Source organism: Hibiscus syriacus, unplaced genomic scaffold, assembly GCF_006381635.1.
Source record: "Hibiscus syriacus cultivar Baekdansim isolate YM2019G1 unplaced genomic scaffold, ASM638163v2 tig00117048_pilon, whole genome shotgun sequence".
NCBI classification, from domain to species: Eukaryota; Viridiplantae; Streptophyta; class Magnoliopsida; order Malvales; family Malvaceae; genus Hibiscus; species Hibiscus syriacus.
In genome coordinates this window covers 2,357,177-2,370,951 of record NW_024063538.1, presented here as the reverse complement: position 1 = coordinate 2,370,951, position 13,775 = coordinate 2,357,177, and positions in this window count along the sequence as shown.

Here is a 13,775-nt window from a genome sequence, read left to right as displayed (position 1 = left end):
AGGGTACCATCTATCAGCTACATACAATACACCTTTAGCAATGAGCGAGTTGATTTCACGTATCAGTAATGGAATCTTCATTAACAACCTCACCACCTGCAGATGCACTCACAAATGGATTATAGCAAGACTCATCAGAATTAGAATCATATTTATACACATTAGCCTGCACTTCACTATTATTCTTGGATTGCCTAGATGCAACTCCCTTGTAGTTCTCATCAAAACGATGCCAACACCTATCTACCAGATGTCCAATCTTTCCACACAATTGGCACTGATGTCGGGGTCTACCCTTCTACCTATTACTATTCTGATTTTTTCTCCCAAGTATCACTCGATCTATTATTAGCAGAGTAATGATCACGACTACCACCAGCATTCCCTTCATTACGATGATCATTCCTAGTCAAATTAATACTAACTGATGTCTTCATGAGATCACCAATACTTGATTCAGCATCAATAAGAACAAATATAACAGTATCAAACGTATATGGCTCACAACTTACAGTTATAGAAGCAACAAAATGTTCAAAATCAACATGAAGCCCATTAAGCAGTGTAACAAACTGATCGATCTCCGAAACAAGACTCCCACTCATCGCAAGCAAATCACAAATCTCCTTAATTTGTGTGGAAAACTCACGAACATACATATCTCTTTTTTTAAGAGATCGAAGCCTTCGATGCAAGCTCATGATCTTGGTAGTGTTGAGCTTTGAATACATGCTGAGGACTGTACTCTATATCTGAGTAGAGGTATAAGCGCCCACAGCGGAGGTAGAATCGAAGGAATAATTGTCGAAAGAAGCCAATACGCTAAAGAATTGTCCTTCTTTTTGTGACGACGATAATCCACATTAACCATTAACTCACCGAAATCATCCACAAAAATCTGCGGCGGAATAGGTAGAGACTCATCCAACAGATGCTCCAACTCATGGCCTTGAATCATAAGAAGCACTTGCTGCTTCCGAAGGAGGAAATTGTTATCATCATGCCGAACATTCACATGCTTGTTCATAAACGATGTCTCTATTATACGATTGTTGACCGAGACTGCACTACTATCATCAGATGTAACCTCAACATCAACAAAGGAATTAGGCATGACGAGAAAAGCAATCAAAACTGAAGGAAACCACTGTTAAATCCATTGGCACACGGATCGTTAGATATCTGATATCATGTTGAAAGACCTAATCTGCGCAATTAACCAAGAGTAAAGTAAAGAGAAAGGGGAAAAATGAATGTGGCCTTTAAGATGATTTAGCCCTTGACCAAGAAGGTTTTATATAGCCACAATTTTCTTTCTTACGGATTAACACTCTTAGTTTAATCCAATAGAAAAACTGGGCTTAACAACCAAAACCAATCTTAACAGCATAACTAACTCTGAACTGAAACGGTTAGCACCCATAACTACTCCAGCTGGTAATAACCTTTCCTAATACTTATAACTTATAACAGAATTGATCACTTAATTTATGTAATTTTATGATAATAATACATTAAAAATATGTTCTCATAATTATGGATTTTAATACAACATTATTTATTAATAATATTTTTATTGGTATTTCCATATATAAAAAAATCATGTTATTAATATATGTGTATTTACCCTCAAAAATGCTTTTGGATCTATCATTGTTCAAAATTCTATATCTTTCGACCAGCTATGATCCCTTGACATGACCACTGATAAACTCACATGTTCTACAAGCCAAATCTGTTATTTGACAATCAAATCTACTTATCTTGCCAATATACAAATAATCATATCATCTTAGGCCTGACACAACTAATGACATATTCAGAAATATTTTTTATAATAGGTACAAATATATGAATAACACATAATTTTTACATGAGGTGAGCATCAATAAAATTTAGGCTGATAACAACCAATAAACTAAGTAATTAACCAAAGAAAACTCATATGTTCATCTTGTTAAATATATGGATCCACCACTGATACTAACTCTAAGGATATATATATAAATTAACATGCGAGGATGAAGGTGATCTCTCTCGATCTCTTTCAATGATTCGTCATCTTTTTTAGTTCGTTTCTTTTTTTTCTCCTTTACTAAATAATATAATAACTATATATAATTCTCAGTTTAAATAGAAAAAGATAAACCGTCGAAAATTATTTGAACTCTATTCTTACTATCAACAATTTTAAAATAAACTTAAATTCAACGTTAAAAGAGAAACTTCCGCAATATTTATAGACTTAAAAAAAACATTGCTTAAGAAACATTTCTTAGTACTCAATCCAAGAGAAAATGGTATTACTGACACTTTCAAGAACAGGGCTTCAACGCCCCGGTCATGCAACATGCACGCACGATCCAATGAACCCAAAAGCGGATCTCCACATTTGTGCCTTGTCCTTTTAACCTAATCCAACTTCATATAAAACAAACTTCCATTAATTAACGTCACAATCATCGTATTTAATCCAGCTTCATATGATTACTTAAGTAAATGATTAATTAGGTGATCCATTTACTCAATAATATTTTTTATTAGTTTGAGTCGATTATAATGTAATATCTATTCGAAACTCTTAATTATTTGACAATAAATATTCAAACACTCATGTAATATTATGCTTCAACCCGAGACTTCTAAAATAACAATTATCTCTTTAACTATTAAGACTGTTTGATTCATGTACTTGCTAACAGGGATTGACCGGGGGACGGGTGGGGTAATTGCTCTCTGAAAAATTAAAATTACCATCTATTTTATTTTATTTTTATGTATTTTTCTATTAAAAATATATTTTTATCCCTTAAAATTTTATAAGTTTAAATTCACCCCTTAAAATTTTATAATTCAACTTCATTCATCCTAACATAAAATGTATCTCTTTCTTGATAATATTTCTAAATATCGATTTAGGAAGTAAAATTTTTCTTTTATTAACTTAAATAGAAAATGCATATTTAAATTTTAAAAATAAATACTCGAATAACATATTTACCGCTTCAATGATTGAGTACTATTTTAATAAACAGAAAGTAACATATTGGTTTTGTCCTCCAGCCGACAAGGGGGTAAACCTTGAACAACCAAATCCATGGCTAATAATTTCTTTTGTCCCAAACTAAAAATTCAATTTATTTAATTAAATAATTAAATATTCAACTTTTATAAATTTTAATTGATGTAATTCAAGATTGTATTTTTTATTTAATCAAAATATAATTTGTGAAATGTTTTTTTACAAAAAATCGAATCGGTGGTCAGCAAAGGGCCCAATGATTTGGTGCAGAATCTAGGCCGTCAGATGCACGAAGATGAGGAGAAAAGGATAAGGCTGAGATTCTAGTCGGCCCATTTCACTAGTTATTTGTTTTTAAAGAGATGCAAAATAATAATAATAATAATAATAATAATAATAATAATAATAGTTTTTATCCTTTGTCTATAGTTATCAATTAAATAATAAAAAACTTTAATAGTTTAATTTACACAATAGTTAACTAGACAACAATTGATTATATTTTGTCAGTGGATGAACGAAAATATTTATATGTAAATAAACTTGTTTATAAATTTAAAATTAATGATGGATATTATTCATAATCCTTATTAGTCATTAATTAACTTATAAAATAAAGATTATTTAAATTTAAATTTTTATAAAAATAACACTCATTTGCTCACCGAATCTATTCAATTAAATTGATTAACTTATAATATTAATTTAAGTAAAATGTTATATATTGTATAGATATAGATATAGAAAATAATAACGATGAAGATGAAATATCATTAGCAGCAGTAGTAGGTCGGCTGGGGTTTTCACTGCTTCCCGTTTTGAGTAACCCCACCAGTCCACTGCTCCTCGTGATATGTTTCTTGTGTATTTTATTTCCTTTTTATGTTTATTAAATTAAAAGAACATTTTAATTGATACAAATGCCTATAAAAAGGAATTAGTAGAATTTTTAATTTAAAAGAAAAGACAACTCTTTACTTTCACATATATATTTGTATGTGTATATTTTTCCTGGATGTGAGCGGTGCAACCGTGGATTAGTCTTTGGTTTCAGTTAAAGTAGGGGTGAATCTATATATACAATAAGTGATCAAGTAGTTATTGGTTGGTGCTTAGTCTTATGTCTTCATCAGGAGATGGAAGAAGTATCATTGAAGTGGAAGAGTCTAAATCTTTCTCTAGATATTGATCAAGATATAATGATCTTTGTTATTGGTGTCAACCATAAAACTATTATGACTACTCGTAATGTAACGCCCCAAACCCCATATTAGTATTTCTAGGTTAAATTGAGAGTGTTTAGAATAAGTTCTTTAGCCTTGTGGGAAGCTAAGGCCCAAATTTGAATGAAAATGAGCTTGGATTGAACCCAGATCGAGTTAAAAAGGGTATTTTTGATTGACCAAAGCTGAGGGACCAGGAAAGTAATTTACCCATTTTTATTTTGAAAGGCTCAAACCCTTTAATTGTCATGAGGTCACATGGCATACCTCGTTTTATTTGCACAAAACTTTTCATCTCTTCTTAGAGCTAAAGCAAATGTAGAAACTTTAATGGTCTACTCATCTAATCCGATTTTGCAAAGGTAAGAATCATAATCAACATTCCCAGAGCTCCAAATCAAGCCTTCAACCTCTCCATTTTGTCATGGTAGCCGTTGGAAGGGTTTTAGTGGGGTTTAGAATTCTTAGTCAACTAGTTTGTTTTATGATGCATTTGAGTCCAAGGAAGTCTTCTTAACTTCTTAAGTCAATTATTAACTCCTTCATTGATATTTTTTAGTGAGAGAAGTTTGTGAAAGTTCCAAAAGCAAGGGAAAGGAAAAGTTAACCCTTGGTTGAACCTTGAGTGTTCCATCAACTTAGAGTCCAAGGTAATATTTATAACTCATTTCTACCACTTGCAGTTCACTAGATGTGTTTGGTTGGTTTGTATGAGTTTATGAATCATGTAAGCACATTCATGGTAGATTTCAGTTTATAGTGTTTTTCAGCATAATATTGGACTAGAATGACCCCTCTTAATACACATAAGACTTAATAGCAGGTAGGTACCTTAGTATGACTTTGGGGAAAGTTGGGTAGCATTTTCGTGCTCAAACAAAGCATTTTTGGCTTGGTTATCGGTACTAGAATAACAGTACCGGTATTGTTCTTCATATAGCCTAAAATAAGAGATTTTTGGTTGGAAGTATCGATACTCATTCAAGGGTATCGATACCATGTCCAGATATCAAAATGGTAGTGGCCTATTTTGGTATCGATATTGTGTGAAGGGTATCGATACCGTAAGTAATGTAACACCCAAATCCGATTAAAATGAAATCCGGTGGGTTTGGGCATTACATGGGGCCACCGAAGTGGCTAACCAAATTTTCAACATTTTGTCTAAAAGTATTAAGTTTACAAAACAGGGAGTTCCCAAAAATAAATAAAAATACACTAATCCAAAGTTATGAGTCGAATACAAAAGGGTATATGAGATACATGCCCACTAAGGTAATCAAGACATACTTGTAGTTATTGATATATGGAATTTGACTGACTGACGATAAGCTCCCGGGTTCGGCACCTACTAACATGTGAACAAAACAATTCTGAACAATGAGCTACTTAGTGCCACATAAACGATTCCACATACTACATGCATCCATTAACTATGAATGCTTAGCAAGTTAAGTCATGTTGCAACGAGATGCATTAAGCATAGATCATAACGTAAGGATATGTAACAAAGCATCATAGAACATAATATGGGCTAGCCATTAAATCATGGAAGTGCCTTAGTACTAATACTAAAGTACCTCAACTGATACAGAAGTTCATTCGCACTGATACAAAGTTCCATAGCATTGGGAAGATAATAAGGATAACTCTACAAATATTTGAACAGTACATGTATACGCTCAAGTAACTTGGTTGTCCTCATTGTTTCCCAAGCGTCAAACAAAGGTTAGTTTTATGCCGCATAATTTAATGTTGTTGTTCATAAGGGTTTCGAATAATACTCATTTATAATCTTATTTAAGAACCCACACTTCCCTCATAAATCCTTTTTTAAGCTTACGAAGTTAGCAAAGTTTTCTGCCCAAAACAGTACGTCAGTACTAATACTGAGCCTGTTATTATCGATATTATTCTTAGGGTATCGATATTGGACTTAGTATCATTACAAATTTTAGCTTCAATGTTTTAATTTTATTCCCAGTATCGATACCCTGAGAAGTGTATCGATACTCTCCCCTTGGTATCGATACTCCCATGAGCATAGGTACCAAAATGTATTTTGGAATCCTCAAATTGTCATCAGTGTCAATACTATCCTCTGAGTATCGATATCAAACCCAGAGTATCGATACCCCTTGAAGGAGTATCGATACCTCCTTCACAAATTACTTCATTTTTACCTTATTAAAAGTGGAAGTATCGATATTGTTCATCGAGTACCGATACCCCTACTCAAACATACCCTATTTAGATACATAATTGACTTCCTAGAGTCCTCATAGGCCTCCTTAAGCCTACCCAATGTTTATTAAGTCTTATGAGGTTTATTAGCATCATATAGAGCCACTCTAACATAACAAAAACATCAAATATGTAAGTTAGCATTAAACCCTATTTAAGCACATAAACTCAACAAACAAGCAAACAAAGGTTTATGACCTACATGTGGTGGAGGGAAGTTATCTATGTTACCTCAACTCTAGTTGATGAAAGAAGGCCCCAAGGTTCACCCAAGCACCAACTTGTCTTTATTCTTGGCCTTTGAGCACTCTCCAAATTCTTTCACTACCAAAGCAAACAAAAGGAATTACAACTTTGTTTTAAGCCTCTAAATGGTTAGAAACACGTTTCTAAACACTTAGGAATAACTCAGAGTCATTCCTAAGCCCTAGAACCAAAACCTCTTTAAAACCCATATTTTACCACCATAGCCAAACCTTATGATTTTTAGCAAGAAATAAAGCCCTAAGGATGAAGATTAACTTTCTTAACTTAGAATTTCAGACAAGCCTTTCTAAACACTAAAGCTCTCACCTTTGTCAAATTGAAGAGCAATAATAGAGGAGAAAAAAGATAAGAAAGATGACAAAGTGTGAAGAAAAAGGAGGAGGTAAATCAACCTTTCCCCCATTTACATCATTAATCTTAATTGATATTCAGCCTTATTTTCAAACAAGGGTCTAATTACTCCCTTGGTCTCTCCTCTTTCAAGCTCAAATAAAATATCATTTTTAACACTTTGTGGGCTTCCTATAAGCTCAATTCTTCATCATTGACCCAATTGATTTAAATTAGACTTAAACAAATACTCGAAGCCCAATGATAAATACCAGAAACTATCGACCCGTTTTCAGGGTATTACAAGTAAGGGTATTGACATTGAATTAATTTTCAAATATCGAATCTAATTTTGATATTGATACTTAAGACGATATCGATAATCTAGTTCAGAAGTACCATCTATATTTAAGGGATTGATATTGTCCAGATTTCTTAGATTCCGTAACTTATGTTAGTATCGGTACCCATGGTGAGTACCTATAATCAAGGACTAATATCGATACTAAAGGGCTTAATATCGATACCATTGTACTGAATCGGGTAAAGAACCCTATCTGATCAAACGATTAAAAAGGGGGTCTAATGAGGCCAGAACCTTACTAAATAAAACAATAAGGGAGAATAGTTCATGAATGCAATTACATCTAGAAAAACTATAAATTAAGATGACATAAAATTAGTAATTGTGTGAGGCACAGGAAACAGTCAGGACACCTGAGTTACTTTAGCAGTATGACGATCATCTTGCATGTTTAGAATATTCGGATATATCTTAGCTAGCGCCAAGGCATTCTAATTGTCGATTGGGCATATATAACCCAAGACTCTAAGGAGTGAGTTGATCAGGTGTACGTTTCGATGTAGATCCAAATCTCACTGCAAAATACACAATGGTATTAAGGTAAAGGGGTGTACGTCCCGAGATACAGAACCCTGACCGCACCATGTTGTCTACCTTAGTTTTACATGTTAGTTTTCTTATATGTTCATACATATGCCTACTACCATTCTCATATAGCGAATGCATGTAGTATAGTTCAATTATTAGTGTGGCACTGAGCTTGTGAGCTCCGCGTTCGGAATGTATTTTTGTGCGTAGTTCTTAGGGGATTTCAGAAGCTTATCGCCAATCACGTTCCTGATTTGCTGACATCATAATACATCTTGAGTCTTGTGGAGGGCATGTATTATTCATAGACCCCATATGTACTAAATCATAATTTTATTTTAAAGTATTTTACTTATTTTGTTTGGAATGTATTATGGGAGCTCCTCATTTTGACAACTTAAATATTTACCCTTTTTATTTATGATTTCACAATGATTATTTTTGAATGAATGTTTCAAGTTGTTTTAAAGAAAAAATTTTGGATTAGTGACTTCGGTGGTCCCGTGTAAGACTCTATTAGGAATGGCAACGGGCGGGTTCGGGGCGGGTTTTGCTCCCGTCCCCGACCCGATCCCCGTCGGATTTTTATCGGGGCACCGTCGGAGATTTTTTTTGCTCCGTCCCCGAACCCGACCCGAAATATTATATATATAATTAATATAAAATATAAAAAATATTATATATCTAATTAATATAAAAAATAAAAAAATATTATATATATATAATCAGGGCGGGGCGGGGATACCCTGCCCTGAACCCGAACCCGACCCCGACCCAACCCGATATCATTCAAACCCGATCCGACCGAATATAACCGGGTTTCAGGTTTCCCCGTCGAGTTCGGGTCATTCTACCATCCCTAGACTCTAGTATGCCGATCTTCGAATCGTATCAAATTAATGTGTTACACATAAATTAACATGTTAAGTAAATATAATCAGTTGACAATAAATTTAACTCTAATAAATCACATAAACATATCTCATATCTTTTTGAAAGATTTCAAATAGCTGCTACATGCACTCATAAGTAATGAATGATGCAACTCAAACTCATAACGTAATTTGAGTGGCGAATCACCTCAACCAATAGCCGGGATTGAAGAAATGACAAGAATCATCGACTTCCTCAAATCATGGCAGCTGGTCTTTTGTAGCAGACAGCAGCAAATTGAAATCACATTCAAATGGGCCATTCATACGCCTAATCTTTTTCATTCAATGAGATAAAATGCAACCCTAAATGTTTAGCATGTAACTTTCTATTTCCCCTTTCTTGTCTTTTTCAATAGAGGAAACGAAGGGGTCAGCACAAGCTTTATTCAAGTTTTTTTCTAAATAAAACTATTATATATATATATATTCAGTTACTGTTGCAGTGACAGGTGCGAGTAGTATGGAGTTTGCAAGCACATGTAAAACTTATTGGGTTTTTAAATTCGATTATAAACTATAAAATTATACTTTTACAATAAAAATCTTATCTGATTATTTAAAATTATGTATTTATATAATAATTGAGACATATATTTAAATTTTGCTAGTAAGTTTAAGGGTATACATTCTTTGGATTTTTTTTGTTATTTATATTTTCGTTGTTATTTTTTAGAGTTTTGAAGATCGTATAATTTCTGAAATATTTAAAATTTTATATCATCTGACCAATTACGACCTCTGGACATGATCACTAATAGAATTATGTGATTTTTCGATTAAATCTATTATCTGATAGTCAGAACTATTTACTATGTTAATTTAAGTAGTGTAACTATACTATAATCATGGTAGGTAAGTGTCCATCCTAAAATTCAAGTTTTATTATGTAATTATTTGTTTTATTGATTGTGCCCACCTTAAGATTTTATTTATGCTCATTTACGTATAAAAAATTGTGTTGTTAATATACGTGTGCCCATCATAAAAAAATATTTTGGATTCAGGATTCATTACGAACCAATCTAGTAATAAACTTTATTATCCTATGTCTAATATTAATATTAAGTCCGTATATAAATCATCATACAAGACTAAGAAACATAGGCTCCCTCTATCATCTTTTTTATTGAATCGATTCTCTTTCCCATTCTGCTTATGATTTTCATCCAAATTAAAAAGATAAATCAGCAAAACTCATTACAATCCTATTCTTTCCAACAACAAATTCATAAAGAGAAAATAACCTCAGTGACAAAAAATGCCTTATAATATACGATTTTAACCAACTTTTTTTGGATTTGCCAAAATGACCAACAAAATCACAATGCGAAATAAAAATCGCAACGCGATCTCCAGAATCGCAAATCAGTTCCCAGAATCGTAACGCGATTATGAAGAATCGCAATGCGATAGTACAAATTTGCATTGCGATTTTCCAGAATCGCAACGCGAATATGAAAATCGCAACGCGAACATATAAATCGCAACGCGATTCTGACTATCGCAACGAGTATCCGTAAAATCGCAACGCGTATCCGTAAATCGCAACGACAATACGTAAAATCGCAACGCGTATCCGTAAATCGCAACGAGAATACGTAAATCGCAACGCGTATCTGTAAATCGCAACAAGAATACGTAAATCGCAATGCGAATACGTAAATCTCAATGCAAATACGTAAATCGCAATGCGAATACGTAAATCGCAATGCAAATATGTAAATCGCAACGAGATTCTGACTATCGCAATACTGAATTTCAAATTCGTAACTCGATTTCTGAATTCGAACAGGTTTTAATTTCGCAACACAAATGTTTTGGGTATATAACTACGCAGCAGTAGCAACTCATAACCTAAATCCCTAAATCGCAACTCGTTCCATCTCCATCTATCACTCTCTCCGGCGACATCCGTTCCTATATCCAACAACATCCTTCCCCATCCGGCAACAGGTTTTAGTTTTGCAGCTCGTTTGTTTAGTAAATTAATTTACAATAATGAAATCATCTAATGTTGATCATGTTTGGATAGATTTGTGTTTTGGAGGGTCATGGGAGAATGTTCATGGTGTTTTACAATATATGCCTTTACCCATGAATCTTCAACTAAAACTGTCATTAAAAAGTTAACTTATGAAACTCTAATGTTACGTGTTGCAAAAAATTGAATTTAGAGCCCCTAAGTGGATTTAGGCTATCTTATCAGAGAAATGGTAAAGTTTATTTGTTAACCGACAATGAAGATGTTGAACGATTCATTGCTTACATTAGTGTTTCAAGTGATAATGTTACATTGTATGTTGTTGAACCTAGAAGTAGTGAAGTTGGGTCAGTAGCGGGTAGTAATCAACTAAGTTTTTCAACCCCAGTTTATGGTGCTCAAAATTTAATGGTTCCACCACAATTTCATCACCAAGCAAATATTGTTTCACCATATTTCCAATACCAAACACAATCTCAAAACCCACAACCTTTCCCTAATCCAAATCTCAATCAACTTTCAGCACCAAATTCCGGTTTTCGTATTGACCAGTTAGACGATGATGAGCCAACAGAAAAAATTGTGAGTACTAGTCAGTATTCGAAATTTGATCTTGGTCAATACCCGGACTTTGATCTTGGTCAATACTCGGATTTTGATGATTTTTCAGAAGAAGAAACAGACCTTGCATGTAATGATTTTGATATTGGTCAATACCCGAATTTTGATGATGAAACAGCCGTTGCCGAGGAAGATGTTGTTGATGATAATGAGGAGGAAGTTACGACTGTAAATGAACATGTTGAACATCCATTCTCTAATTCATATAACACTGAAGAAGAAAAAGAAGAAGAAGAAATCCCCAAAGAAAAGTCCCCAAAGAAAATACCACGGGAGTATAACTGGAATATGCCAGAATTACTTCAGATACCGGAAGAAGAGTTGGTAAAGATAGCAGTTGATTGTTACACAAAAATTATTCGTATCAAGAAAGATGATTGTTTTGATACAAAGGAAGACTTGAAGATAGCTTTGTATACGAAATGTGTGGAAGATGGCTTTCAACTAAAAGTTAACAAATCAAGCAAAGATCGTTTCGAAACAAGGTGTATGATTGACAAAAACTGTATGTGGCGTATGATTGCAAAGAGGATAAAAGATTGCGAAATGTTTCAAGTTAGGACTTTTATTGATAAACATACATGTTCAAGAACCCAAGTTTTTCCTCACCATAGACGGCAAACAAAAAGGTGTTGGGTGGTTTCTGGCTGAGTTAATGTTTTTGAATGGTAGGGTATATCGGGGACATGAAATTATGACTGACATGAATGCTCGGTTCAAGATTAGTATCTCATATTCTCAAGCTTGGAGAGCCAAATGTTATGCCTTGGAATTGTTGAGGGGGTCGCCAGAAGCATCGTTTGCCCAACTGCCGGCTTATTGTCACAATTTAAAGCTGAAAAATCCTGGGTCGGTAACTCATATCAAAACAGATAGAGATGACGCTTTGAGTTGCTGTTTATCGCCATTGGTGCTGCGGTTAGTAAATCAATATAATTTTGTTGACTCATTTTTGTTAGTTACATGCATTTCACATTTAAATGATTATTTCTTGTGTATATGATTTTGTAGATTCGTTTGTTTATTAATTGCATGCGCCCAGTTATTATAGTTGACGAAGCACATTTAAAAGGTCGATACCTTGGAGTAAACATATTAGCAGTAGCCATGGATGCTAACAATGGGGGGCATCTTAGGGATTGCATAGGTCATCTTAGGGATTGCAATCTAGCAATCTCATATTCGATAGGGCAAACTCAATTGACAACGCTGTTAGAAGGTGTTTCCCAGATGCTTTTCATGGACTTTGTGGTGTTCATTTGTATAGAAATCTAAAATCAAGGTCTGCTGGTATAAAAAATCACAAATGGACATACTGGAAGGCTGTAAAAGCTTATCGGGAAGTGGATTTTAATAAGCATATAAAGTTTAAGACGTGTTTTGCCTCAGTGTGCTCAAACACTAGAAGATGTCGGGTTTGAAAGATGGTCAAGAGTACATCAACTTGGAGCAAGATATGGTTTCATGACGTCTAATAGTGCAGAATCAATCAACGCTCTAAGTCGTCATTCCCGGAAATTACCCATTACTATATTAATGGAGTTTTTTCGAGCCTCTATTCAACAGTGGTACTACAAAAAAGAAACCATGCAGGTATTATTTCTTTAAATTCGTAACTTATCATATTTTACTAAGTATTATTTATTTAAATTTACAGGAACATTGGAACATCGTGTTACACCATGGACAGAAAAAAGATAACGAAACGTGTTGTGAATCAACGTCATGGAGAGTTGAACCATGTTCAAACACTTTGTTTGAAGTACTGGATAATAACTTAAATGGGCTTGTCGATCTAAATGCAAAGACGTGTAGTTGTATGAAATGAAAATATCTGGTTATCCGTGTGGCCATGTTATAAAGTTTCTCTTCATCTAAACCAAGATGATTCAAGCGCATACGCTATGGATTGCTACACTAGAGAAGTATATCGACAGACTTATGGCGAGATTGTCTACCCTATTCCACATCCTGAGTGGGACATACCAGATGACTTACAAACAGTTTTGCCACCAGCCATGGACAGAAGGCTACCTGGCCAACCAAAAGTCACGATCGTATACCGTCTAAGGGTGAAGAGAAGAAGAGATCGACATGTAGTCGGTGCAAGGAAAGTGGTCATACAAGGTTGACATGTGGATCACCAGTGCCATCACAATCATCTTTTCCTCTACCAAAATATGGATCCTCATCAAAATCCAAAGCTCATATGGTGTCAAGCAAAAGGCAATCAAAATCGCAATCATCTTTAAAATCCCAA